The sequence below is a fragment of the Xiphophorus hellerii genome, chromosome 1, assembly GCF_003331165.1.
Source record: "Xiphophorus hellerii strain 12219 chromosome 1, Xiphophorus_hellerii-4.1, whole genome shotgun sequence".
Lineage (NCBI taxonomy): Eukaryota > Metazoa > Chordata > Actinopteri > Cyprinodontiformes > Poeciliidae > Xiphophorus > Xiphophorus hellerii.
In genome coordinates, this window is record NC_045672.1 from 1,461,676 (window position 1) to 1,488,537 (window position 26,862).

Here is a 26,862-nt window from a genome sequence, read left to right on the forward strand (position 1 = left end):
ATGATGAGCTTTTTCCTACTTAATTTCTCAGTCAAGAAGAAAATATAGAAAATATATTCATTCTGTTTTTGCTATGTTGTTTTTGAGGTTTTTTTGTCTTTTGGTTTTTTATTTTACAGTTTATACACTAAGAACAAGGTTTTTTTAAATCCTATAGTAGATGTTAAAAAAAATTACAAGTCATCTCACTCTTTGGATGGTAAGTCACTCAGGGTGCTGTGGTGGCACAGGGGCAAAACACAACTCACAAGCCTTAGTCCTCGTGGTGGTCACAGGTTTGATTCCCAGCCTGGTGACATTTGCTGCATGTCTTCCCCTCTCTCATTACCTGTTTCTTGTTAAACTACTTTCAAATAAAGGCCACTAGAGCCAACAAAACCTTTTAAAAAGGGTAACACAAACTAGCTGTGAAATAGAAGGGAGAATTGATGTGATTGGAATTTTATCAGATGTAATAGGAAACTACAGTATTGGCCAGATGTTGTTAATTAAATGTATTTGATGTACTTATAACTGCTACTGTGGCCACCACTATTCAGCAGGAGTCTGTATTTTTGTATTCTGCTGGTCTGGAACATAAAGATGTGTGTCAATACACTCATAAGGAGGCCATCAGCAGGGAACTTAGAGAAACAATTGCTGCTGTTCATCAATCTGGGAAGACTTTTATAGGGCAATTTCCAAACAAATGGAAGTTCATTTTTACACAGTGAGACAGCTTATTTCGCAAGTGGAAAACATTGCAGGGAGTTGACAGATTTCCCCAGAGTTGACATACTACTAAACACACCCTAATGTCATATTGTGCAATGCTTAGAGAAAGTACGAAAAATCTCTAGAGCCTTAAAAATTGTGCATAACAATATGATAGTAATATGCTATGTGGCTGAAATGATTAATCAGATTAATCGTGATAAATCAATTATTGAAATAATCATCAACTAATTTAGAAATTAAGTAATTGTTTTCTGGAGTATACAGATTCTAAAAAAGCAATCTGATTAAAATCAGATTGCTTTATTTTTATTAAAATAAAAAAACATATTCAGAGCAATAATTAAGACAAAACTGTAGAATATATATGTATATATATTAAATTTGCATTTAAGATATAAACACCTTTGTCTGTAAGTATGTTTTAGACCAAAACTCTTCAGGCAGAATAGTTTTACTTTCACCAGGTTCAATTCACTAAAGAAATGCTCTGTTACGGCACATTTCGCAATAATATGTTTATTTTTTTATTTAAAAATTGAATTAAATAATTTAATTATTTTCATATTTTATTCCTAATATTTATGAAAAGACTTGAGTGGTTAAATGAAAAATCAGTAGAATGTATCTGATTTATTGATTAATAGTCCAAATCAATAGAATAAAATAATTGCCTTAATGTGCTGTGACTTCAGAATACCGCTCTCTTGGATGTTTCCTCTTCAGGCATTGTGGGATCTGCTCCTCTCTCCTTCAGCTCAGTATGTTTGATGTGTTTCATGTTTTCCAGTCTGAATTCTGAGCAATGACTCAGAGACAAAGGCAAACACTGGAAAAGTGTGAGAGTGGGTTAAACTTCCAGTCAGAAACCCCATGGGGAAGAAGGATTTTTACAATGCTGCTGTTTTGTCAAAATAATATCCTGGATTTGTCTCTTAGGAGCCATGCCTGTCTCCATCCTGTTTACGCGATCTGCTGGCCGGATTCAAGCAAATCCTTACAAGTGGCAAAACAACAGCATAGTAATAAAAAAATATAAAAAACCCATCTCCTTTATGCATCTGACTTTGTTACATTTAAGCTGTAATAAATGGAAAATGAACAAATGTTTATTGTACACATACAATCAGGAGATTATATATTCTGAAGAATTAGATAATTAGTTCTTTGGTTCTGCTTTGACAGATTTAGCCTTTTCACCTCATGTAGTCAGGAAAAGAGGATACCCACAGTGGAAACATAGAAAAAATCCTCGCTGTTGAAAAAACAGAGATGGAAAGGTTGATATGAAGTGAACTCTTGCTGCACTGTTCATAAAATCCAGGCTGTGCATATTTGCACACCTGTGCACCGTGTCCTGCTCCTGTCACCTACTGGAGCAAGTCATTTTGAGTTTTGTGATTTGAAAACAATGCAGTTTTTTACTGTTAAACTATTAATTATTTACCTCTTCTAATCATTTGTCTCTAACAGACTTCTGAGATGTTTCATTCCATGTCATCATACATCCTTAAGCTATGCAGGGAATAAAGATTTCACATTTCGCTTCTAGCATTTATATTCTGGACTTTCTGGGATTTCTGAAATATCTGTAAATGAAAAAGTATGGAGGTAAAATTGGTATTTACCAAGAACCTCAGCAAAATCATGTGTTGAACTTTACACAGAGCAGTCTGGGAGTGAGACAGAAAACAGTTCCTCCCTGCTGTTGCATTTTCTACTATGGTGGTTGTAAATGATTAACTTAAAAACTGTCAGAACCTACTGGTTTTACCTTATCTTATAGCCTGAATCTTTACATGGAGCAGCAGAAAGACAACTCTGTATGTAATCATGAGCACATCTGGTTGTATGAAAGAAGTTACCCAAACAGTGATGCAATAAAATCTATTATTACAAAATGTAACTCACATGTGTCATTGTGATTGCTCCAGACTTTGCAGTTTGGCTGTCAAAGAAAGCATATAATAATTCATGTTATCTGTCAAATGGGGAGTTTTAGCAATTCATCCAACATGTAGTGGGATTGTGTTTAGCCCTCTTTACTATGACATCCCAAAATAAAAGCCAATGAGCAGTCTGGCTAATTGGCCAGACTTCTCATTGGCCATTGTGTAATTTAATCACAATTAGATTGTGATTAAATGACACATTAATTAACTCTCCTTACTAATTAGGGAACTTCTAATTACCACTGGATTTTATTCCAGGGCACTAGTGTAAAAGGAGCTGAACACAACTTTGTTTTATTTTTTTCTTTTAATTTGAAAATCAAGTATCATTTTCTTTCCCTTTCACAGTTATGCACTTTCTTGTGGTGGGACTAAAATATTGAAAACATTGAAGTTTGCAATGTGATAACATGTATAAAATTAAATACTTTTGAGGAACTGTATTCTCTGGAACTTTACTTTATTTAATTTTGACCAAAGTGACACATTGAACTTTGCTACAGTTCCAACAAGTGTGACTAATGAAAGGTAAAATCAGATATTTAGGGAGTTCTACTAATATTGGCACTTTTTTCCAACCTGAGAATTTTTTTTTACCACTTTTATAAGAAGACAAACTTCTTCAACCTAGCAAACAGCCATCAAGTCTCCCCTGCCACCCATCCATCACCCCTGGGCTAGGAATCCCTCTAGTGCCTGAACCACTAGAGGGATAGTGTGTGTGTTGGCGTGTGGGGGTGTGTAAACGTGTATCTGGGTGTGTGTTAAAGTCATACAACTCATTGAAGAAAAGACAAACTTCAAGTCAGACAAGTTCAAACAAACCACCCCTCATGTCTGCTCTGATACCATGTCGCTAGTAGACTATGTCAGACTTCTTGTTTCTGTTCCAGCAGAAGAGCTGAGTGAAACTTGAGTGGACTGTATGACCTCTGCAGAGGGCGTGTACGTGTATTTACATTAATCAAAACGAAGCAGGAAGTGTTGAGGTACACACAGAGGAAACTGCAATGCCTGCAAGTGCAAGTGGGGAGGTTGGCAGACGGATGGAGATGACAGTTGATTGTGTTTAACAGGCAGAATGGGCCGGGCTCCAAGCCTGTCATCTTTCTGTCTGCATATGTGGGTTTGTCATCACACCTGGTGGATTGCTTGAGTAAACCTCACCACAGGTTTAAACATCTGTCTCAGCTGATGTTTCATCAGTGTGAAACCACCCCTAAATCCTTTGTACCTGGCAGAAGCCAGACTTTCAGGCAGGCATCTTCTAACATCTTTCATGATGAGACCCGTGTCCCCGTGGATCCTTTGAATGACTTGAAGCTGTTTCTGGAGTGAAAGTTTATTGGATAAAATCTTTCTTTGCATTTTGGGTTCTTCTTCATTATTTTTTTCTGGTTCCTGTACTTTACCAATACAGGATATTGTGAAGTGTGTTCTTAAAAATGTGAAACGTGGACCAATGGAGGACAAAAGGAGAAATGATCTGCCTAAAAAGGTATCACCATGGAAACAGTGCCAATGTTTTGTATTTAAGAAGTAAGAAAAATCAATCAAAGAGGCAGCCTACATCACTCTTCAGTTTGTCAAGAACTGTAATTCTGCTTTGGGGTTCTGTCTGTCCAGCTGTAGACTTGTTGGTATTATTCATATATTTAGCTAAGAAAGTAAAAACTGGTTCTAAGCTGCTGTGTATAGACACAACACTGCTTTGTTGAAGCAAGTAAAAACTCTGACGCAGCGTGAACATAAGAGGGCGGAGGCACCCGTTTCCATTGGCTCAACATGCAAAGCAGCCATTAAAACACTCCCCAAGCCAGGACGCCCTGGGCAGAAAGCCAAATCACCCATCTAATTACACTGACATAATGTAACACACAAAATGTTTTGAACCATCCTCTTTTGGAATAGTGGAAAGATAAATTTGGGTCCTCATCCAGCCTGGTACGTTACATTTTATAATGTTTAAACTGTTTAATGTAGAAATGGGCCAGTTGCAGTTTCCTAACTTATGAAGACCACACACAGAAGTTCCGCTTTAATATCTCCAAATTGTTCTTCACTTCATCCTCCTCTCCATTGTGAAGTCTCACAGTTGCCCATTTGCCAACTGGGCAACTGGTTCCAGCCCAGTTGGGTGTGTCTCCATTAGCAGTGTGTTCCTCTTATTGGGCAGGAATGTGAGCACGCAGGAGCTGTGGTTGACATTTTGATGATGTAATTGGGCGGCCAGTTTCTCCAAAATCTCTTGGTATTTTTGTTGGTTGCAGATTGCCCCGTCCAGTTAACGCTGCATGTGCTCTCAGTCAGTGATATCAATCGACGGGCCAATCAAATAATGCAGTCCGCTGCCAATCAAATCACCAATCACGCTCTCCTGACCATGGCCTTTGCCTGATCCTATAGATTGAACTATGAGTGACGCTGTTTCTGGTTCTGAACCTTTCTCACCTGGACCTTTGAGTATTGGATCATAGCTATTGCCTTCCCATGGTATGCTCTGATCTTTAGATCAGTAATCCATGTCATCCTGCTACCGGAGTTTCTGTACGAGTTGACATCATCTTCCCCTATTTCCAGTGTATAGAGGAGTTCCCTCTACGTTGTTCTGTGGGTGAAACAATCCCTAGTTAAAGGACATTCTCCATTCCTCTGTTGTTTAATCACAGAGGATTCAAGTCAAAGTCTGAAACTCCGGAAAATAATTGCCTTGGAAACCCCCTCTGTTGGGTATCTTCTCAGTTCCTGAATATGCAGTACTTCTACTATTTTATTAAAGTCTCTCATTCACCTTTCTACTTCACAAGAAAACTGTGCTGAGGACGCAGTTGCTGTCTATCTTGTACATTATCCTATTTATCAATAAAACGTTTCTAACTTTCTCTGGGTTGTGGTTGTGAGTCTACTGTTTACATCATACATTTAAAAATTCATTGAAGTACAGCCGGGCGCTGCTTCTCTTTAGGTGTTTGCTTATTTCCTCAGTTTGCCTTTGCGTATTATTCCCACCAGCAAAGATTGTTTCCAGGGCTGAGCAAAATTCGTCTCACTTGGTGCCTGCTTATTTGTGAACAATGCATCTTGACAATACACAGCTGCTTAACCTGAATGACTTTTTGTGCCTTTTCCATTTTGAGCAGTAGATAATAAGCAGTTATATAAATTTTTAGGGATGTCAGTATTCTTACCAGTGATTTTGTTGTCTTAAGTGCTTCAGTAGTAACAGAAATTTCAATGTTTCTTCCCACATCTTGCTTTGTGGGGCTAGTGAGTGCTGAGGGTGCTACATAACGATGGAACAAAGTATCCTGAGCATTAAAGACTTTGTGTTTGTTCTCTTAAAGTCTGTGGCCTCAGAACAAGCACATACAAGAGAGTGGCTTAGGTTTTCTCATTTGATAGGTTGCCAGAACCTCCCTGAACACAACTTGCCCCGACAGATTCTGTTGCCGATGCGCTTGTAATTAACACTTCCCTGCTTTCTTTAAACCTCCAGACATACCAAAAAAGTGACTTCAGATTCCGTTCTGTGCCAGTGTTTGGTGCAAGTGCGAGGTCTGTGTTGTGTACAGGCGCATTACTAAGCGTGGAAGGCAGCTGGGATTGCTAAAGAGAAAGAAAATCCATAAAAATGCAAGAAATCACTAAAGGGAGGAGAGAAATGAATATCCAGCTGCTGTGTGCTATGGCCAAAAGACTTTGGCGGATTCATTCAAAGAAATACACTGTGTGGTGCAAAAGAGAAAGTAATAATGGTATGCGTGCAATGTGAAGCTAGCCATCAAAGGGTGGGTAAGGGTATAAAAGTGACACTAAGTGACAGTCCTCAACACAGCTTCGGGTTCTGTGAGAATTGCCTGCTGCATCCAGCCTTTCTGCTTCCCACAGGCTGCATGAGTGGAGCCAGAGCTCAGAGGACTCTGACATGGATGAGTCACAGCCACTGACCTTTCTCTTGTGGTTTTGTAATAAGTGGAGTTTCAGTGTTTCTTGGTTTACTGCAGTAGGCAGCCGAGGCTCTCTGGAGCATTTTGTGGAATGAAAGTCCTTCACACACAGCACAAGGATGTGCAAGGGGGCCAGCTGAAGCTCTGAAAGGAATGGTATGCTGAACTTTAGACAACAAAGCACAGTTTTAGCTCCCAACCCTTCTCTTTAAAAGATTTCAAGCTCTTCTGAGAGACCCTCAGGCCTCAGGGGCTCCTTATTCAGACTCTTTCTGACTGTTAAACTTAACAGTAAATTTCTCTTCTAGCCAGCTTCTTTATAGCTCCTCAGATGTTTTTTTTTTGTTGCTTACCTGAAATGGTTGGCGTGATATATGCTGTACAATCATCTTAGGAAACAACATCCTTCTTCCCCTGAATATTTTACATTAAACTCCCTGCCAAAACATGAGTACCTTTATCCTCCATTTGTAAATAAAACCTCCTTCTGAGTCTACGGGACAATACCTGCATTGTTCGAGCGGATCTCTCAAGTAGAACAAAAGTCAGCCATACAATGAAAAACATCCATTGATCCAACTTGGCAGGATCAGGGGCATCCTGTGACATTTTACTGTGGAAACTCTCTGTGGGTGTTGGCCTGGCCAGAGTGGAGAGTCGCTGGCTGTCCAATCTTCCAAAACAGATGTGCTAACCAGAGAGCACAACCAGTTCTGCCCTGAAATAGGGAGCGCACACATAGTGTTTCAGCTTCTGTTCAAGCTGAAACACATGCTCTGATTTATTCTGCTGAGCTACTCATTGGTGCCTTGACCCAGATCATTTCCTCGTATTTAATGTAACTTGTTATGTTTGTTTAGGAGAAGCAGAGATAGAGTTTCATCAAAGACGGCTATGTCCTGGATTCTCGGAAAAGATGCCATAAAAGTCTATAGAACCATGTGTGAGCATAGTGGTTAAAAAACAAAAGGAAATCACAAACTTTGGAACTTTAGAAAATACCTACTGATGCTGGAGGAGAAGAGCCTCTACAGACAGGATGCTGTTCAGCAGAGACAGGAAAGTGATGCAGGATGGGGAGATACTCAGGAAAGCCGTGGGTGCTTTCAGTATTTGTGGGTTTTGCACATTCTAATGATGGGATTTCCCTCCCAGCCTGTATGTTTAGCTCTGTTGGATGTGTTCGCAACACCAGGCAACAAGGCAAAGATTCCTTCCCAGCTTCGCAGCGAACTTGATCCGCTTCCATTTGTATGCAAAATGTGCGGCTCTCTTGGCTCCCGGTCAGCATAACTTGGACCTGGCTCAGTTACCCATCCGTCTCCCACTTCCACCGCTCCTGCTCCTCTGCCTCATCTCTCTCCTTACATGCAGGGTTTAATCACAGAGCTTCTCAAACATATTCACATCCCTCAAACCTTTACACATTTTGGTCCACTTACAAACACAAACTTTAGTCTTTCATCCATTTATTTTCTCTACACCTCTGTCCCTACTGGGGTCAGGTGGGGTGCTGGTGCATATCTCTAGTGAGACATTTCGGGGTACAAACTGGACAGGTCGCCAGTCCATCACAGGGCAACACAGACAGGACAAATAACCATGCACACACACGCACACACCCACACATCCCCACACGCATACACACACCTAGGGAGAATTTTCAGAGACCAATTAACCTGACAGTCATGCCGGGAATCAAACCCAGGACCTTCTTGCTATAAGGCAACAGTGCTACTAACTGTGCCACTGTGCAGCCTAAACTTTAGTCTTTTTTCTCAGAATTTCATGGCATGGGCCCAACTCAGCGTGAAGCATAAATGTGAAGTGGGGAGGATTTTATGAACAGAAACCTGAAAAGTGTGATTGGCATTTGTCAACACTGAGGGATTTGGAAATATGTTTGCCAATTTTACACATCTACACACTCAAAGTTTTGTTTTTTACAAAATACCTCAAGCTCAGTTAGAGCAGATGCATTCATGAACAATTTATAAAGTCCTATCCCAGATTCTCTATTGCATTTAGGCCTGGACTTTGACTGGGCCATTTTAGCACATGGATTTGCTGCAATCCATATGCTAATACATGGATTGCAGCAATTAATAATACTGGGTTGGATGTGTGGGGCCATTGAAAAGTCAACCTCCACCAGCTTTCTGAATAAATGTCTTCCCACAGCATAATACTGCCACCACCATGGGAATGTGTCATGTCCATGAAGCGGTGCTGTGAATGTGTGTTGTCTCCTACCCTCTCTCCTGCAGGGCGTGTCGGACAGGAGCGGCCAGCTGGAGCTCATCTATTCATCAGGAGGAGCGTTTTTATAGAAGCCGGATCCTGATAGCGCTGCCAGATGGTTCTACGCTTCCAGTGAGTTCTCGTTCCTGGTCAAAGAGTCCTCGTTCCGAAGTAATCCTCGTTCCTGGTCTGTAAGAGGGTCTGGTTTGGCCTCTCGTCCGGCTCCACGCGGCTCCTGCTCACAGCCGTTCCCCGTCTCCTGCCTGGCTCCGTTTCCTGTCCGTCCGCCTTCGTTGCTGGATCCCCCCCCCCGCTCCCCTCGCTCAACGCGCTCGCCTGCCTGTCCGCCCATCGACCCCAGTGGATGCTCCGTCCACCTGTCTGCCCCCCTCCCCGCTGCTGGTCACAAATAAATTCGAACTTACCTTTTGCTGGTGTGGCGTTTGTAGTTGTTTCTGCACTAGAGTCTGTAAACAAACATGTCAGAACCATCTGGCCATGTTGACTCTGTAGCGCAACTACGAACTGCATTAACAGAGCAAGGAGTTCTGTTAGGCCGCCATAACAACGAGCTTCAGGCTATGCAGCAGCAGCAGTCTGAGCTAACGCAGAGCCTCTCCGAACTGTCGCAGCAGCTGAAGGAGATAAGTGCTAAGATCAAGCTGTCTGCCGCAGGAACCGGTACTCCCGCCGCCTCGCCTGCTCCCGTCACTACCTCCCCTTCACCCAGCTTCCGTGAGGTTATTTCCCCTCCGCCGGAGCCGTTTTCCGGGGAGCAGGGTAAGTGCAGGGGTTTCCTGCTCCAGTGTGCTCTGGTTTTTGGTCGATCGCCTCAATCCTTCCGCGATGACGCCAGTAAGATTTCATATGTCATTGGTCTTTTAAGAGGCAAGGCCCTGAAATGGGCTGAGGCGGTAATTAACGAGTCGAGCGTGCATCGTTACTCATATGATGACTTTATTGAGTCCTTCAAGCAGGTTTTTGATATGGCAGCCAGTAGGGAGGACGCTAGCAAGAGACTTTGGGAGCTACGACAGGGTAACCGGCCTGTCTCTGAACTCGTAGTGGAGTTCCACATTCTGGCTGCTGAGACGGGGTGGAATAGTGCGGCTCTTAAAGGGGCTTTCCGCAACGCTCTCTCCGAGAGGATGAAAGATGAACTCTCTTACCGTGACGAATCTAAGACTCTCAAGGAGCTAATCAATCTAGCAGTCCGGATTGATAACCGTATACGGGAGAGGTCCAGACAACGATCCGGGACCTCCGCAGTCCCGTCTAGGACCGAGGATCCCTTCTGCGTTGTGCTGGTTATTGGATGTTAGTCAGGCCGTGACTCTGTTTGGCTTTCAAAGATTTATTCTGACGAAAATATCCAACAGAAAAACAATAGTTACAAGCTGCCCGCTCCAAGTCCTCTCCCGCAGGACAACATGACAAAAAGGGCGGGATCATGTCTCACATTAAATAAAATAAACCTTTTTTATACAACATACCTGACGAAAATATCCAACAGAAAAACAATAGTTACAAGCTGCCCGCTCCAAGTCCTACACAAACAAAAATACATAACAGAAATCAACTTAATAAATCTACAAATAAACTGGAAGTATTTAGATAGAAAGTAAATAGGACACACCTCTCCCGCAGGACAACATGACAAAAGGGGAGGGCCTAAGGGACGCAAACATTTTAAAGACAAAACCATAGAAGAAGAAATAAAAAGGAGGGGCTACTGTTCTTAAAGTAACACATTCAAAACAATGACAGCTTTTCGGTCAGGTAGAGAGCAATACAAACAACAACAAAAAAAGACATTTTGTGTAATTATAACAACAACCAGGTTACATTCACCCCCCTAGAATTACACAAAATAAAAAAACAGTGATAAAGACACTTAGTAGCAGTACAATTTTATTTTTTTTTTTTTTTTTTGCAACAATGTAACACATCAGCCAAACAGCTACCCTACAATAGGGTCAGGAGACTAGAGATCGCTCGACGCCCAGCAAAATCTCACAGTATTCCATGGACAACAAGAGGTGCCTTTTACACCCCCCCATACAGAGTAAACACATAAATGGTACTGAAGCTTATGCAAACCAAGACAATCCTAGCCAATGGCAGGAATCACATGAGAATTTGGAAACTCACACGTCAATAACAGTTTGAACATTATCCTTATCATAAAGCGCCTCAATGACGGCCATGGACTCTATCAGGCGACAAACTGGTTTAATAACCCTCCCAAAGCGTGAAGTTAGGCGGCGAACAACATCCTCACCCACCCTGTCTGGAGGATGAACAGAGCCAGCAGCATCAGGAAGATGAGGTAAGGAACCAGCAGTCGCCAGTACCCCTGTTTCCATAGAGGAGTTTTCAGAGTCATGAGGCAGGTCACTATTTCCAACTGATGGAGCCAAGGACACATCCTGAACCCATGAAGCAGTACGGTCATCCCCATCACTGCAGGACAGGGAGTCGGGTAGGGAAGGCTCAGCAGGAACAGCACTAGGAGCCTCACTAAATCTTCCTGTTCCATGTGAATCAGGAACCGGGGGGACTCGAACCACACTATCAACCTGGCGGTTCACATTCCCATCCAAGGTCATCCCCACAGGTAAAAAGTTCACGTCAAGAAGGAGGTTGCGATGCACCACACGCTCATTGCCGTGACGATCTTTAACACGATAAATATGGAGAGCAGGTTTGGAGGCAACCACCGTGTACATCACAGGCTCCCATTTATCAGAAAGCTTTCGCTTTCCTCTGGCTCCCTTGTTTGCCACCAGGACCTGATCTCCAACTGACAGAGGGTGACCCTTGACTCTCTTGTTGTACTGGTCACATTGATGTTTCTGCTCTGCACTGGTGTTCTTCTCAGCCATTAGCATGGCAGAACGTAAATCTTCAACCAGTGATTTGACATAAGTGTGGTAGTCACAAATAGCATCATCATGAAGAACGTTCCGAAAAACAAGGTCAACAGGCAGCCTGGGAATCCTCCCAAACATCAGATAGAACGGTGCAAAGCCTGTGGTCTCATGAACCGTGCAGTTGTAGGCAAAAGTCAGAGACTGGATCATCTGAGGCCATTTATGCTTCGAACGTGGAGGAAGAGATCTCAACATGTTGCCCAGGGTGCGATTGAATCTCTCTGCAGTCCCATTACCCATTGGGTGGTAGGGTGAGGTGTGCGATTTACTGACACCACTCAACTCTAAAAGCTCAGCCAGCAGCTCACTCTCAAAATTTGCACCCTGATCTGAGTGAATGCGCTGTGGGAAGCCATAAACACAGAAAAACCCATCCCATAACTTTTTTGCAACTCGTTTAGCAGTTTGATCCTGACACGGGAAAGCATGTGCTAACTTTGTGAAGTGATCAGTGATCACCAGAACATCCACAGACTTGTTGTTACTGTCCTCAGCTGACCAGAAATCAATACACACCAGCTCCATCGGAGCACTGGTCCTGATGTTCTCCAGAGGGGCTCTCACAGCAGGCTCTGGGGTTTTACTGAGGACACATCTGGGACATTTTCTCACGTAATCTCGCACATCTCTTTCCATGTCATGCCAAAAGAAACGATGACGAGCCAAGGAGAATGTTCGTGGCTGGCCCTGATGACCTGCATTATCATGGACACCAGTCAGAACCACAGACTTCAAAGCATCAGGGACCACAAACTGGAAGCGCTTACCTTTTGTCAGAGGGTCTTTTATGACACGGTAAAGAACGCCATTCAGCAATGTTAGTTTATCCCACTGCTTCAGAATTTTTAGAGCCAGTTGATTTTCACCAAAGCGTTCCCGCCTTGATGGACGGCGTCCCCGCTCAACGTACAGGACAACTCTGGAAACAACAGGATCGTTTTTCTGGTGAGAGACCAGGTCAGTTAGACAAAGAGCTGTTGATGGACCTGTGGTGTGTGGGATTATCATGCCCAGATGATCAGCTAAAGATGCTGCATGCTGAGTCTGACCAGCATCTCCACTGCAGGCAGATGACAGAAGAGAGGAGACTTCGGCACAGGTCATGGACGTGTCAGCTGTAATGGAGGAAGAGCTGTCCACTGATTGAAGCTGACAGGTCAAACGGAAAACATCCTGCACAGCATGATCAGGGACCTCACAGACATGCTCCAAAAGTTCCTGACAAGGTTCTGACAGAAGGCGATCAGCCAAAGGCTTCACAAAAGGAACTCTGCTCAGAGCATCTGCCACCACATTCTGTCTCCCTGGAACATACCTGATCTCAAAGGTGTATGGAGCAAGCTTAGAGACCCAGCGCTGTTCACAGGCATCCAGTTTGGGCTTGGTCAGGATATATGTGAGAGGATTATTATCCGTCCACACAGTAAACCTGTGACCCTTCAGCCAGTGGCTGAACTTATCACATACAGCCCACTTTAAGGCTAGGAACTCGAGCCTGTGTGCAGGATAGTTGGCCTGGCTGCGGCTGAGAGTCTTGCTGGCAAAAGCAACAGGTCTAGCAATCTCTCCATCAGCTGGGACCTGCGACAAAACAGCACCGAGCCCATCCAATGAAGCATCGGTTGAGAGAATAAATGGCTTCTCAAAATCAGGATGTGCCAGCACCACACAGTTGAGAAGTGCAGTTTTAAGGTCTCCAAACGCTTTCTCACAAGCTGGAGTCCAGTCCTGGGGAGTCAGAACACGGAAGGTTCCAGCTTTCCCATGTCCTCCGCTCTTTACTTTACGTTTCTGACCTGCGGTGAGGGCATAAAGAGGCTTTGCGATACGGGAACAAGCTGGAATAAAGTGCTGATAGAATAGCACCATGCCCAAGAATGACCTCACCTTCTTCTGGCACGGAGTACAGCCATCCTCCTTCATGAGGTCTTTTCTTTCAAACCCTGAGATGACCCTTACCTTCTCCTGATCAACAGAAACACCACCAGCTTCCACAACATGGCCCAAGAACCTCACAGACCTCCTGAGAAAGTGACACTTTTTCTGGGCCAGCTTCAAGTTGTTTGCTCTCAGGCGACAGAAAACAACCTCCAGCCTCCTTAACGACTCCTCCTCAGACGGTGCAAATACCAACAGGTCGTCTAGATAGCAGAGGAGGCTGGAAAAGTTCAAGTCACCAAAAATGTTAAGCATCATCCTCATGAAGGAAGCTGGGCTGTTGCATAAACCTTGTGGGAGACGGTTGTACTCATAAAGTCCAAGCGGCGTGGTAAAAGCAGTGTAATGTTTGTCGGACTCATGGAGAGGGATGTTGTAGAAACCAGAGGTCAAGTCCATGGTGCTGAACAGCGCATTCCCACCAAGAGCAGCAAGGCAGTCAGACTGATGGGGCAATGGATGGGCATCCTTAACGGTCTTAGCATTAAGCCAGCGGAAGTCAGTGCATATCCTCATGTCCCCAGACTTTTTCCACACCATAACAAGCGGGGAGGCATATTCACTAATAGACTTCCTTATGATACCCGTCATCTCCATCTCAGACAAGACCTCCCTCAACTGCTGATAATGTGCTGGTGGTATGCGTCGATAAGGTAAGCGAAATGGCTGGTCATCAGTCAAGTGAATGCGATGAACAAAATCCCTAGCCTCACCACAATCCAGTTTTCCCCTGGAGAACACATCCTGGTAAGAAACCACGAGTTCAGCCAGCCTTCTTTTAGACTCATCTGACACCTCACAGCTCTCTATGTCAATGTCATGCAGACCACAGTCTCTCAGCATCTGCACTGGATCAGCACTGTGATGTGATGAACCTGTTGAAACAGCTGAATGGTTGCAGTACAGTTCCGATCTCCCCTGACTGAACGCAAAGTCCTCCACAGCAACACATGGAAAGACATCAGCGATTTTAGCATTGCGGCGCAGTATCAGAGGTTTTTCTGTTGGGTTGAGGACCTTCATAGGGACCCAACGATCCCCCCACATGGGTGTGACTACACGACCCACCAAAATGTTTTTTGGAGTGGAACGAGCAGATGACGGCTCGACAACCACAGTGCCTCCCAGTGACAGTGGTGCAGTGGATGGGAGCTTACCCCAAACCACATACTCCTGACGAGGAAGGAGGGTAACAGCCTGTCTGAGCCTAACTGTTCCAATCTTGTCAGGTGAAGTAGAGTTTGACCACCGAGAAACACAACTCAGAAGCTGCAAAAACTCCTCACACTCTGGGTTTGCAGTGTTAGATGTAATGAGTTCCCAGTACCTCGAATCAGTTTTCATTCTTTGAATAAGGGGCCGGAGCACATTGCTACCAATGATGAATTCATCATGTTGGCCAGGTATCAAAAATGTCGGTACTGTAAATCTGAAGCCATAGATCTCAATGTCCAACTCATAGATGTATCGAGGCTGAGTGAGAAGGCCACCACACCCAACGAGCACCACATTCTCTGGGACTGCAAGAGGGATCAAATCAACACCCGCGGCTCTTAGTTTGCTCTCTGCCTCCACGCTCAATGTGCACGACATACTCCCAGAGTCCAACATACCCCTCAGTGTAGTCCGGTCACTAACTGAAACTGAGGCATAAAACAAATCACTAGCCCTCTGGACTCTCTGTGACCCCAAGAAAATCACTTCACTGTTCTCAGGTGAAGTATTGCGACACTCAGTATAAACAGAGCGTGCATCCAGTGTAGTCGTGAGGGTATTATCCACTCTGCCCATGCTTCCCCTCTCATCACACGGGCTCTCTAGTTTAAATTAGGATACTGGGAGGACAGCTGCGGTGTGTGATGAGCAGGCTGAGGACAATCCCTTTTAATGTGTCCTGAGCCGAAGCAGTTGAGACACAGTCTGAACAATCTGCAGTGTGAGTGTGTGGTATGCTCCTCCGAGCAACAAACCCTGCATGGTGCATGCTGAGGACGTTTAGAACCACGTGTGTAACTCCTCACATGTTGACCACTCTGTTTTGTAGCAAGAGAAGCTGCACACAGAGACAGAACCTTATCGAACATCTCTGTCATCTGAGGAGGCGGGTCAACTCCTGAACTGGAGGAAAAAGGTGGCTGGGGTGGACCTGTATTCTGAAAGGATGTAGATTGTGGAGCAACATGCTGCTGTGGCTGCTGATTCAAGGGCCCTGAAGCTGAGGAACGATCACATGCTAAAGCAGCTTGGGGAAAACGGACAGCAAATGGTGTAGCATCAGCTGACAACGCAGCACTAGGCGTTTGAGCACCAAGCTGAGGAAGACAAGAGAGAACAGGGCCTGCAGACGAACCAAGAGTCCTATTTGTAGTGACCATCGGCTTCCTAAGACTTGCAACACGGTTATCAAGGCGGCTCTGGACCTCAGCAGTAGTCCACTCCTCCACAGGTTTCAGCTGGAAGGAAAGAGCTAGACCAGGATCAGGACAATGGTTGATGAACATTGTAACAACTTCAGCTCCTGGATCCTCCACCTGCTTCCCCCTCCTACGCAAACACTCATCAGCCGCTTCAATAGACTTGTTCAGTCGAATCCAGTAGTCCATGGCTGTCTCTCCATCAGCAGGCAGGATGTTATAGAAGTCTCTCATCGGCAAACTGGAGAAGATCAGCTCACCAAAGTTGCGTTTCAAAATATCAAAAACAGTAGAAACCAACTTGTCACTACATGACTGAGGCTGGCAACGAAGCGACACCTGAACCACATCTCTGGCTTTCCCAATAAGTCTGGATGTGATGATCTCACACATTTCTACAGGGTCCACACATCTCATCCTTGACAGATAGCATCTCATCAAACCCTCCCATTCCTGGATGGAGAAGGTGTCAGAGTGGTCACCTTTGAAATATGGAGGTGCTCTAATATCAGACTGAACAACAAACCTCATTTGTGACTGATCGGTCAGGTCGCTGGGTTGGCTGTCAGCAACCTGAGACTGTGACTGACTTCGTGGGTTTAGTCCATTGAGATTCGTCGTAATGGCGTCCCCAATCTGCTTAGCCAGATCAGCAATCACCCACTGAGAGCCTCAGTAGAAACAAGTTGGGTAGGGTCAGGCCTTGCTTTGCCAATGGGTGTAGAAGCAGCAGCAGGGACAGGTGGGGGGTTAATCCCAAGCTGATCAACAGAAAATTCATATGGACTAAAAGGCATAGGTCTACCCCTTCCAAATGACATGTAATGTTGGCCCCTCCCCAAACTAAAAGTGACCTTCCGGTCCACTTCATCACCTTTAAAAGGTACCTCAGTGTCAGACATTTCATCAAACATTAACAGACAAAAACTATGGAAAATAACAGTGGATCAAAAAGAAGCGATGTCAAAAATAAAATGCAGATATCCAAACAGTGTAAAAACAAATCAGTCACACAAGAACTCATATGCAACAGTCAGCAAAAGAAACAAAAAAACAACCAGCCTTATCTACAGGTAAAGGGTAATAAACAGACTGGTTTCATGTCTTTACATTTTGTTTATTATTATTATTATTTGTTGATTGTACTGTTTTAAGATTGGTTTTATTGTCCCAAAACACACAAAAAAACTTTTATAAAATTAAAAAAACTTTTTCAATTATTCTTCACTTATTTCCCCTCTTCACTTGTATAAAACGAGGTGCACAAAAAAGAAGACCAACAGAAACAGTTACTTCGTTGCTAGGATACAGCGCGCCAACGCCTGCCAGTCAAAGCGCAGGGCAAAGGCGGAGCAAGACGTCAAAGGCGGGAAAGGGACAACGTAGCAGCAGCTGCAGCAGTGGAGATTCGACGTTACAGCGGGTCAAACGGCTCCAAGTGTAACCGGATCCCTTCTGCGTTGTGCTGGTTATTGGATGTTAGTCAGGCCGTGACTCTGTTTGGCTTTCAAAGATTTATTCTGACGAAAATATCCAACAGAAAAACAATAGCTACAAGCTGCCCGCTCCAAGTCCTCTCCCGCAGGACAACATGACAAAAAGGGCGGGATCATGTCTCACATTAAATAAAATAAACCTTTTTTATACAACATACCTGACGAAAATATCCAACAGAAAAACAATAGTTACAAGCTGCCCGCTCCAAGTCCTACACAAACAAAAATACATAACAGAAATCAACTTAATAAATCTACAAATAAACTGGAAGTATTTAGATAGAAAGTAAATAGGACACACCTCTCCCGCAGGACAACATGACAAAAGGGGAGGGCCTAAGGGACGCAAACATTTTAAAGACAAAACCATAGAAGAAGAAATAAAAAGGAGGGGCTACTGTTCTTAAAGTAACACATTCAAAACAATGACAGCTTTTCGGTCAGGTAGAGAGCAATACAAACAACAACAAAAAAAGACATTTTGTGTAATTATAACAACAACCAGGTTACACAGAGTCACATCGCCGATCCCGAGTCCCCCTGCGTCCCCATTACCACCGCCCGAACCTATGGAGATTGGTCGGCCCGGCTCACTCCCGAGGAGCGTCAACGGCGGAGAGACGCCGGATGCTGCTTGTACTGCGGGGTTCCCGCCCACTTCATTGCCAACTGCCCTGTTCGCCCAAAAGCCGGGGCCCGTCAGTAAGCGTGGGGGTACTGGCGGGCAGACTCACCACCAAACCTCATGTGAGTATCCCTTCCCTTCTTTGTATCCGTCGAGAGACGCATCCCATACTAGCATTTATTGATTCAGGGGCCGAGCAAAACTTAATCAGTCCAGAGGTTGTTAAGGAGTATGACATCCCGGTCCACACTCTCTCTGCCCCCATTCCAGTGTCGGCATTGGACGGAGGTCCATTAACTACCATAACCTGCCGCACTGACCCACTCTCGTTAGTGGTTTCAGGAAATCACCATGAACAGATTCCTTTTTTTGTGTTTCCGACCAAGTCCGCCCCCCTGGTTCTTGGTTACCCTTGGTTACAGACTCACAACCCGCACATTAACTGGTCCAATGGTCTCATTGAGTCGTGGAGCAAACACTGTCATAGTTGCTGTTTACAATCTGCCGTCCCTAGGGGGCCCCCCAGCCCAACTGCAGAACCTGAACCCCCAGACTTATCATCGGTTCCCACCGAGTATCATGATCTTAAGAGAGTTTTCAATAAGGCACTAGCTCTATCTCTCCCTGCACACCGCCCTTATGATTGTGCAATTGAATTGCTCCCTGGAGCCCCCCTGCCTTCAGGCAGACTTTACAGTCTGTCAAGACCTGAACATGAAGGCATGGAGAGATACATTTCTGAGTCTGTTTCCGCGGGCATAATCCGTCCCTCCTCTTCTCCCATGGGGGCGGGGTTTTTCTTTGTCCAAAAGAAAGACAAGTCACTCCGTCCCTGCATTGATTATCGGGGGCTTAATCAAATTACCGTCAAGAACAAATACTCTCTCCCTCTCATCTCTTCATCCTTTGAGTCGGTCCAAAGGGCCACCATTTTCTCCAAATTAGATCTGCGCAATGCTTACCACTTAGTGCGAATAAGAGAGGGAGACGAATGGAAGACTGCTTTCAAGACCCACATTGGACATTTTGAATACTTGGTTATGCCTTTTGGACTTTGTAACGCTCCAGCAGTTTTCCAGGCCCTAGTAAATGATGTCCTTCGGGATTACTTGAATGTTTTTGTGTTTGTCTATTTGGATGACATTCTAATCTTCTCCAACAGTCTCACCGAACACCGGACCCACGTAAGGAAGGTTCTTCAACGTTTACTGGAGAATAACCTGTTTGTGAAAGCAGAGAAATGTGAGTTTCATAAACCATCCTTGACCTTCCTGGGTTTTGTGTTTGAGGGAGGACAGGTGAGGCCCAGCCCTGAGAAGACCCAGGCTGTCCAGGAGTGGCCAGTTCCAACTTCCAGGAAGCAGCTGCAGCGCTTCCTAGGTTTCTCGAACTTCTACAGGCGGTTCATCAGAGGCTTCAGTTTGGTGGCCGCCCCCGTCACGGCTCTTACCTCTGTCAAGAGACCTTTTTCCTGGACCCAGGAAGCTGACCGGGCCTTCTCAGAGCTCAAGAAGAGGTTTGTTAACGCACCCATTCTGATTCACCCAGACCCATCTACTCAGTTCGTATTAGAGGTGGATGCATCCGACACCGGGGTAGGGGCCGTTCTGTCCCAACGGTCTCACCTCGATAATAAGCTTCACCCATGCGCCTTTTTCTCTAAACGTTTCACTCTTCCCGAACGCAATTATAACATTGGCGACAAGGAGCTCCTAGCCATCAAATTGGCTTTGGAGGAATGGCGACACTGGCTTGAAGGCACAGAGCAGCCCATCCTGGTCTGGACAGACCATAAAAACTTAGCCTACCTGCAGTCTGCTAAGCGCCTGAACCCTAGACAGGCCCGCTGGACGCTGTTCTTTTCCCGTTTTAACCTGACAATCACATACCGCCCTGGGTCCAAAAATTCTAAACCAGACGCCCTCTCCAGACAGCATTCCCCTGACAGCTTGGACGACTCCTCCAAGAGTGTCCTCCCGCCCACCTGTACGGTCGGTTCCATCACATGGGAGCTGGAGAGTTCCCTCAAAGCAGCCCTAGCAGGTGAACCGGACCCTGGAGGAGGTCCCCCCAATCGAACCTTTGTCCCCACCTCTGTGCGGTGTCAAGTGATCCATTGGGGTCACGCATCGAGGTTCTCCTGTCACTCTGGGGTTAGCCGCACTATTGGACTCCTCCGACGCTATTTTTGGTGGCCATCCCTTAACCAGGATGTGCAGGAATATGTCAGGGCCTGCAGCGCCTGTGCTAATCGTCCTACCGTCCTCCTGCCGGGCTGCTTCAGCCTCTCGAAGTCCCTTCACGTCCCTGGTCTCACATTGCCCTGGACTTCATCACTGGTCTTCCCCCCTCCCATAATAAATCAGTCATTCTCACCATCATTGACAGGTTCTCCAAGGCATGCCACCTAGTGGCATTGGCCAAGCTCCCGTCGGTCCCCGAGACAGCCAGACTCCTTTTACAGCATGTCTTCCGCCTGCACGGCATCCCATCTGAGATTGTCTCCGACAGAGGGCCTCAGTTTGTCTCACGTGTGTGGAAGGATTTTTACTCCACGCTAGGGGCCAAGCCCTGTCTATCTTCTGGCTTCCACCCCCAGACCAACGGACAATGTGAGAGACTTAATCAGGAGCTGGAGAATACCCTGCGTTGTGTTTGTGCATCTAATCCTGGTTCTTGGAGCACCCATCTACCTTGGGTGGAGTATGCGCACAACACACATGTCTCGGCCGCTACAGGCTTTTCCCCGTTTGAAGCCTCTATTGGCTACCAGCCACCTCTCCTACCGTCCTCTTTTCCAGAATCAGCCACCCCTTCTGTTAAAACCCACCTCAGAAGGTGTCAGAGAGTGTGGGGGCAAACTAAGGCTGCCCTGCAACGCACCTCCTTTCAGAATAAAAGGATAGCAGACAGACGACGTATGCCGGCTCCCCAGTACACCCCTGGCCAAGAGGTTTGGCTCTCTTCGAAGGATTTTCCCCTTAAGTCCACCTCTAAGAAGCTCTCTCCTAGGTTCCTTGGCCCTTTTACCATCATTTCGGTCATTAGCCCCTCTACAGTGCGCCTCAAGCTCCCTTCTCACCTCCGGGTTCACCCGGTTTTTCATGTTTCTCAGATCAAGCCTGTTCATTCCAGTCCCTTGTGCCCTCCACCGGACCCCCCTCCACCCTCCCGGCTAGTGGATGGCCATCCTGCCTTTTCTGTCCGGCGCATCCTGGCGGTCCGCCCTCGTGGGCGTGGCCATCAATATCTGGTGGACTGGGAGGGGTATGGACCGGAACATCGGTCCTGGATTCCCCGTTCCTTTATTTTGGACCCTGATCTCATCTCTTCCTTCGAGAGGTCGTCTGCTCCTACCTCTAGTTGTCCGCCAAGAGGCGTCCATTAAGGGGGAGGGTACTGTCATGTCCATGAAGCGGTGCTGTGAATGTGTGTTGTCTCCTACCCTCTCTCCTGCAGGGCGTGTCGGACAGGAGCGGCCAGCTGGAGCTCATCTATTCATCAGGAGGAGCGTTTTTATAGAAGCCGGATCCTGATAGCGCTGCCAGATGGTTCTACGCTTCCAGTGAGTTCTCGTTCCTGGTCAAAGAGTCCTCGTTCCTTGGTCCGAAGTAATCCTCGTTCCTGGTCAAAGAGTCCTCGTTCCGAAGTAATCCTCGTTCCTGGTCTGTAAGAGGGTCTGGTTTGGCCTCTCGTCCGGCTCCACGCGGCTCCTGCTCACAGCCGTTCCCCGTCTCCTGCCTGGCTCCGTTTCCTGTCTGTCCGCCTTCGTTGCTGGATCCCCCCCCCCGCTCCCCCGCCCCTCTCGCTCAACGCGCTCGCCTGCCTGTCCGCCCATCGACCCCAGTGGATGCTCCGTCCACCTGTCTGCCCCCCTCCCCGCTGCTGGTCACAAATAAATTCGAACTTACCTTTTGCTGGTGTGGCGTTTGTAGTTGTTTCTGCACTAGAGTCTGTAAACAAACATGTCAGAATGTGGTGTTCAGGATGAATATGGTTTTTGATCGGGGAGAGGAAGTAGGATAATGGTCTCATTTGACAAGAGCAGCTTTTCCTACACGTTTGCTGTTTTCCCTTGAATGTGTTTTTCTTTGTTTTCCTCTGAAGTTTTCGTATTACTCTGTGTATGACCAACCAAATAAACTTGCCTAGCTTTCATGGCTAGTGTCAAACTACATATGGGATTATTTATGTCCTTTCTTCAACTATGACTTTCATCTCGTCACACCTTCTTATAAATAGTTATTCTGTGGACAGTTTTTTTCTGTTGATGTACCATAAGTGAAGTTTGTGGTTGTGATATGACTAAGTGTAAACTAACTTCAAGGCCCTTTATGCCTTTGTTCTGTTCTTTCTCAAAGCAGCACAAACAAACTTTCTTAAATCCTACAGGCTGGCATAAAGGAACGAAATGTATAGGGCTGACAAATTCACTTAACTACCAGCAGTGGCATTCCACTGTGCAGCCAAAGTTTAAATAGGTAATTACAACTGGGCTGCTATTATGAGCCGAAGTTACAAGACCTTGTATAACAGGCCATAAATTGAGCTGCTTATAAAGGCCGTTTCATGCTTTAACTCATCCACAGGGTGTGTTTCATTTTTCACTGTCCGTGTTATCGCACCCCCAATGTTAGGATGAATAAAATGTTGTAAACTCTTCAATTTCGCCCTCTTAGCTTTCTTTTCCCATTCTTGAAAGAGTTTTAGTTTCCATCATTTCCCAGAGCCCCAGCCGAAAGGCGTTGCTTCAGCTCACCTCTCAGTTGCATAATGACTCTCAGTTTTTGTGACAGTGGAGACAAGTTGCTGACATGAGGCTGTGCCTGGTGGAAACAGCCGGAAATGTCTGGATTTCAGCTCTGTGTCAAATGATAACATTAGGAGCTGCAGTTGAGCTACTTGTTGCCAGTCAGTCAGTCGTTTCACAGCTAATGCGGCGCCTGACAGGGAGGAACACAGATGCCTTGTGAAAGTCATCACACCCCCAACCTTTCCACATTTTGTCACGCAAGCAATCACTAACCTCGGTATATTCTAGTAGAATTTTATGATAGTCTGACGCAAAGTTGTGAATAGTTGTTGAGCTAGCAAGATCCATTTTTCTGCTTATCAGCAAAATAGTTTTCACAGTTTTTTTGTTTACTTTTTTATAAAAAGAAGGTGAAAAGTTTTGCGTGTCAAAACAAAATCTTTTTGTTGGTAGAGTTGAGAGTACAGTACAGTACAAAATAAAATACAATTTCAAGATGAAATCTGAAACTAAAGTATCGATCTTATCTGTGATATCGATCCAATACTCATACCAACTTGGTGATATTTTGGACAGATCCCCCCCTCTGGTTGGTACTGAATTTACCAGTTTAGGGGTGTCAGCTTGAAGGAGGTAAACGATAAATTTTTATAACCATTTCATGATTACTCACTATGCTGTGATGTTGTGTCACCTAACGTAACAACCACTAAAGTTTATTTTTAAGGTGAAAAATGTGACATAATTGCATAAATTATTTAGCAAGACACTGTGCAGGCTGAGTTGTTTTTCTTGTTTATATGGACTGAACCCTGCTGGGGTTTTCTGTCTACAGACTGCCAAAAATCAGGTAGAGAACTCCCATCTACAGGAATACAGTGAAAATTAAAGCCCATGAAAAGTTTGTTCATCTAAAGAGGACGTGCAGAAAAACAAACAAGCCACAGAATAATAGTGCTGCATGTCCAGTGGTAGCAGGGCGTGAATGAATTCTAGTGGAGTGTAGCGTTCTGGGAGGACTCAATTTTATCATCATAGTACTAAACTAAAACTTTCAGTGATTGTACACAGGCATACATTTCCATGGGCGACCAAATCTTTCTTTTGTAAGTACAAACACTGAACAAAAGGTGAGTCACCACCAACAATTATAATTACATGCTTGTACTTGTCTCCTGTGGTATCCCACAGCAGACGATTAGAATAAAACTCAGACAAAGCTCCCAAATCACAGAGTGCGCTCTTCTGTTTGGAGGGTGTGTTTACTGTCAGCGTCTTACAGGAATAATGGAAGTATTCGGATAAGAGGAACCCAGACTTTTTCATATCCCACATGGATTCCTCCATCCTCTCCCAACTATTTATCTCTTCCCACCAACATTTTGTTTGCATGCAACCTCCAGAAACTACGCAGAGCAAACAATATTACCAGTGTCTACGTTGAAGCATCCCAACTGAATGCATCGTGATGTTTTCTGCAAGAGGTTGAAAAAAAAATGTGTGTGTACCTTTCTGTCCAAATTAATAGTGTGCTGCTTTGCAGACTTTCTCTCTCTAGAGTTGAAACTTCATAAATCTTTGTGGTTTTTGTTTGCTTCTATCATGATGAGTGTTTAGCCAAAACCTTTTGCGATGACAATGTAATGTGCTTTGCTAACCTTATGGCTTCATTTTGTTCAACTTTTGTTTTAGATTATAGAGCAGAGTGATTAGATGCATATAGAACAAAGAAACCCAGTTTCACATTTTCTTCTTATCCTATAATGACAATCGAACTTAATCTAAATGGAAAGAAATTAACAGGTAAAACTGATGAATATGTCCAGCTGAAATCACTTCGTCAGTCTAATTAGATGACCAAAATTATTCCTGTTTCTATTACCTCAGGAGAAAAGTGCACTCACTACTGCTTTGCATTAACATTGTCTTGCATATTTGGAAATGGATGAAAAGAAAATTGTAACGGAAGAAACCGTTTTTGGGACTACAGAGAGAAGGAGATGAGAGTTTCAGCTCCAGGTAAAAATGATTCATAGCATGTCCAGCAAGAATGCTGGACTTTTTTTTTTCTTAACGAATGTGTCTACTATTCAGGTTCCAACCATCACAGAGCTTTCTCCACACTGGCAGCACAAGAGTGCATCTGTACACAGGGGGAAGCCAAAAAAAACATTGAGAAAAACATCAACCACAAATGAAAATCCTGCTTGAGGTAAAAGGACTAACGGCATTAGTGTGGTGCAAAGTCATTTTCTCCTATCGTACTGTTTCCTCCTTTCTGTTGTGTCAGAATCAGGAAAATCATTTGCTTGGTAAAAGAAATTTGAGAGCTTTCCTGTGCCATGCCAATGATGATCCAATCCAATTTGGATTGCCTTTCCGGGATTGTTTCTCATCCAGGAATTTGGGTTTCCTCATAATTCTGCCCAAGAATTCTCCCATGATTAAAGAAGGAGATCAAAACCAGCACAAACACCAACTTCTTTCAGGAATCTGTGCAGTTTGTTGCTAATGTGGTTTCCAGCACGGCAGAGCAACATGTCATAATAAAAAAGTAAAAATGAAGTGGCTAAAAGACAGGAACATCAAAAGTTATTTGACTTTTGGACAGGAAACGTCTCAGATCCTGATCCGACTGAAGATTATCAGTGTTTTCTGAAAAACACCAATAATACACCAATAATAGAACTGGCCACCAACAGTCTGCATAATTTGAATTTAGAAGTTCATATCCACAGATAGTGATGGACAATGTCAACTTAGGATTTCATTGTGATATTTTGTGGTAATATTGTGGTAACAATAAACATCATGGTTAAAAAGATGAATTACTTATTTAAGTACCTGTATCACTATGACTGCATGACAAAGCATTTATAGTTCCACAAACACAAATGTTATTCTTTAATAACATTCTCATTTATAACAGGTTTCTCCAGGATGCCAGCTAACTAAGTCTGATTCATATCACTAAACTACATTTAATCATATGTTCAATTGTACTTTTATATATTGATAATCTTGTGGAACAAACGGTGGAAAATTGTAAAAATAATATTTTTGATCATACTGTCAGTGTTGTTTCGAAAATAACTGAAAATGTTCACAATAAACTATAAACAATATACGATAAATGCCCAACCCTGCAGCATAGACTGAATTGTTGCAGAAATGAAAAGGAAGGATTAACACTGTAAATATTGACCCTTTGTATTTATGTGCTGTTATAGTTATAAAAGCAAATAAATAAACATAATGAAAAGACCACATTTGTGTGCTTAAACATTTGTGTATGCTAGCTTGGACTTGGCTTGGCTATGTGGAGAGTTTATGACAACAAATCACCTTATTAGGTGATTTGTTGTCACCTTATTAGGTGATTTGTATTTCCCATTGTATTATTTATTACTGCTTAATAAACCTTTCAGTTCTCACCCCCCTTCATCTTTAAATCTTTTTAAAGGCAGCTTTTTATATGAGTATTCTTTCTTTTTTCCCCCCTGTGCCTCTCTACATTTTAGAGGCTGCTAACTGAGTGTTGAGGAGTGAAAATAATTCTGGTTCAGATTGACGCCTGGTTGGTGAACCTATTTACTCTTCTGGGTTACTGGGGAGACTGGGAAAACAGGGGAGGAGGACGGAAAAGCTCCTCAGGCTAACCTGTTCTGTCAAGGACAAGAAACTAGCAGGAAGTTAAATCAACTCAACTTTCAAAATAAAAAGATAGAAGATAGAAGAAAAATAAAAAGAGCATTTGACCAGACATTTCAGTGGTTGCACATAAATTTGTCTCAGCTTAACAAACTTTACAAAGCCTTATTAGAAACTTTTTTTTCTTCAAATTTTTAA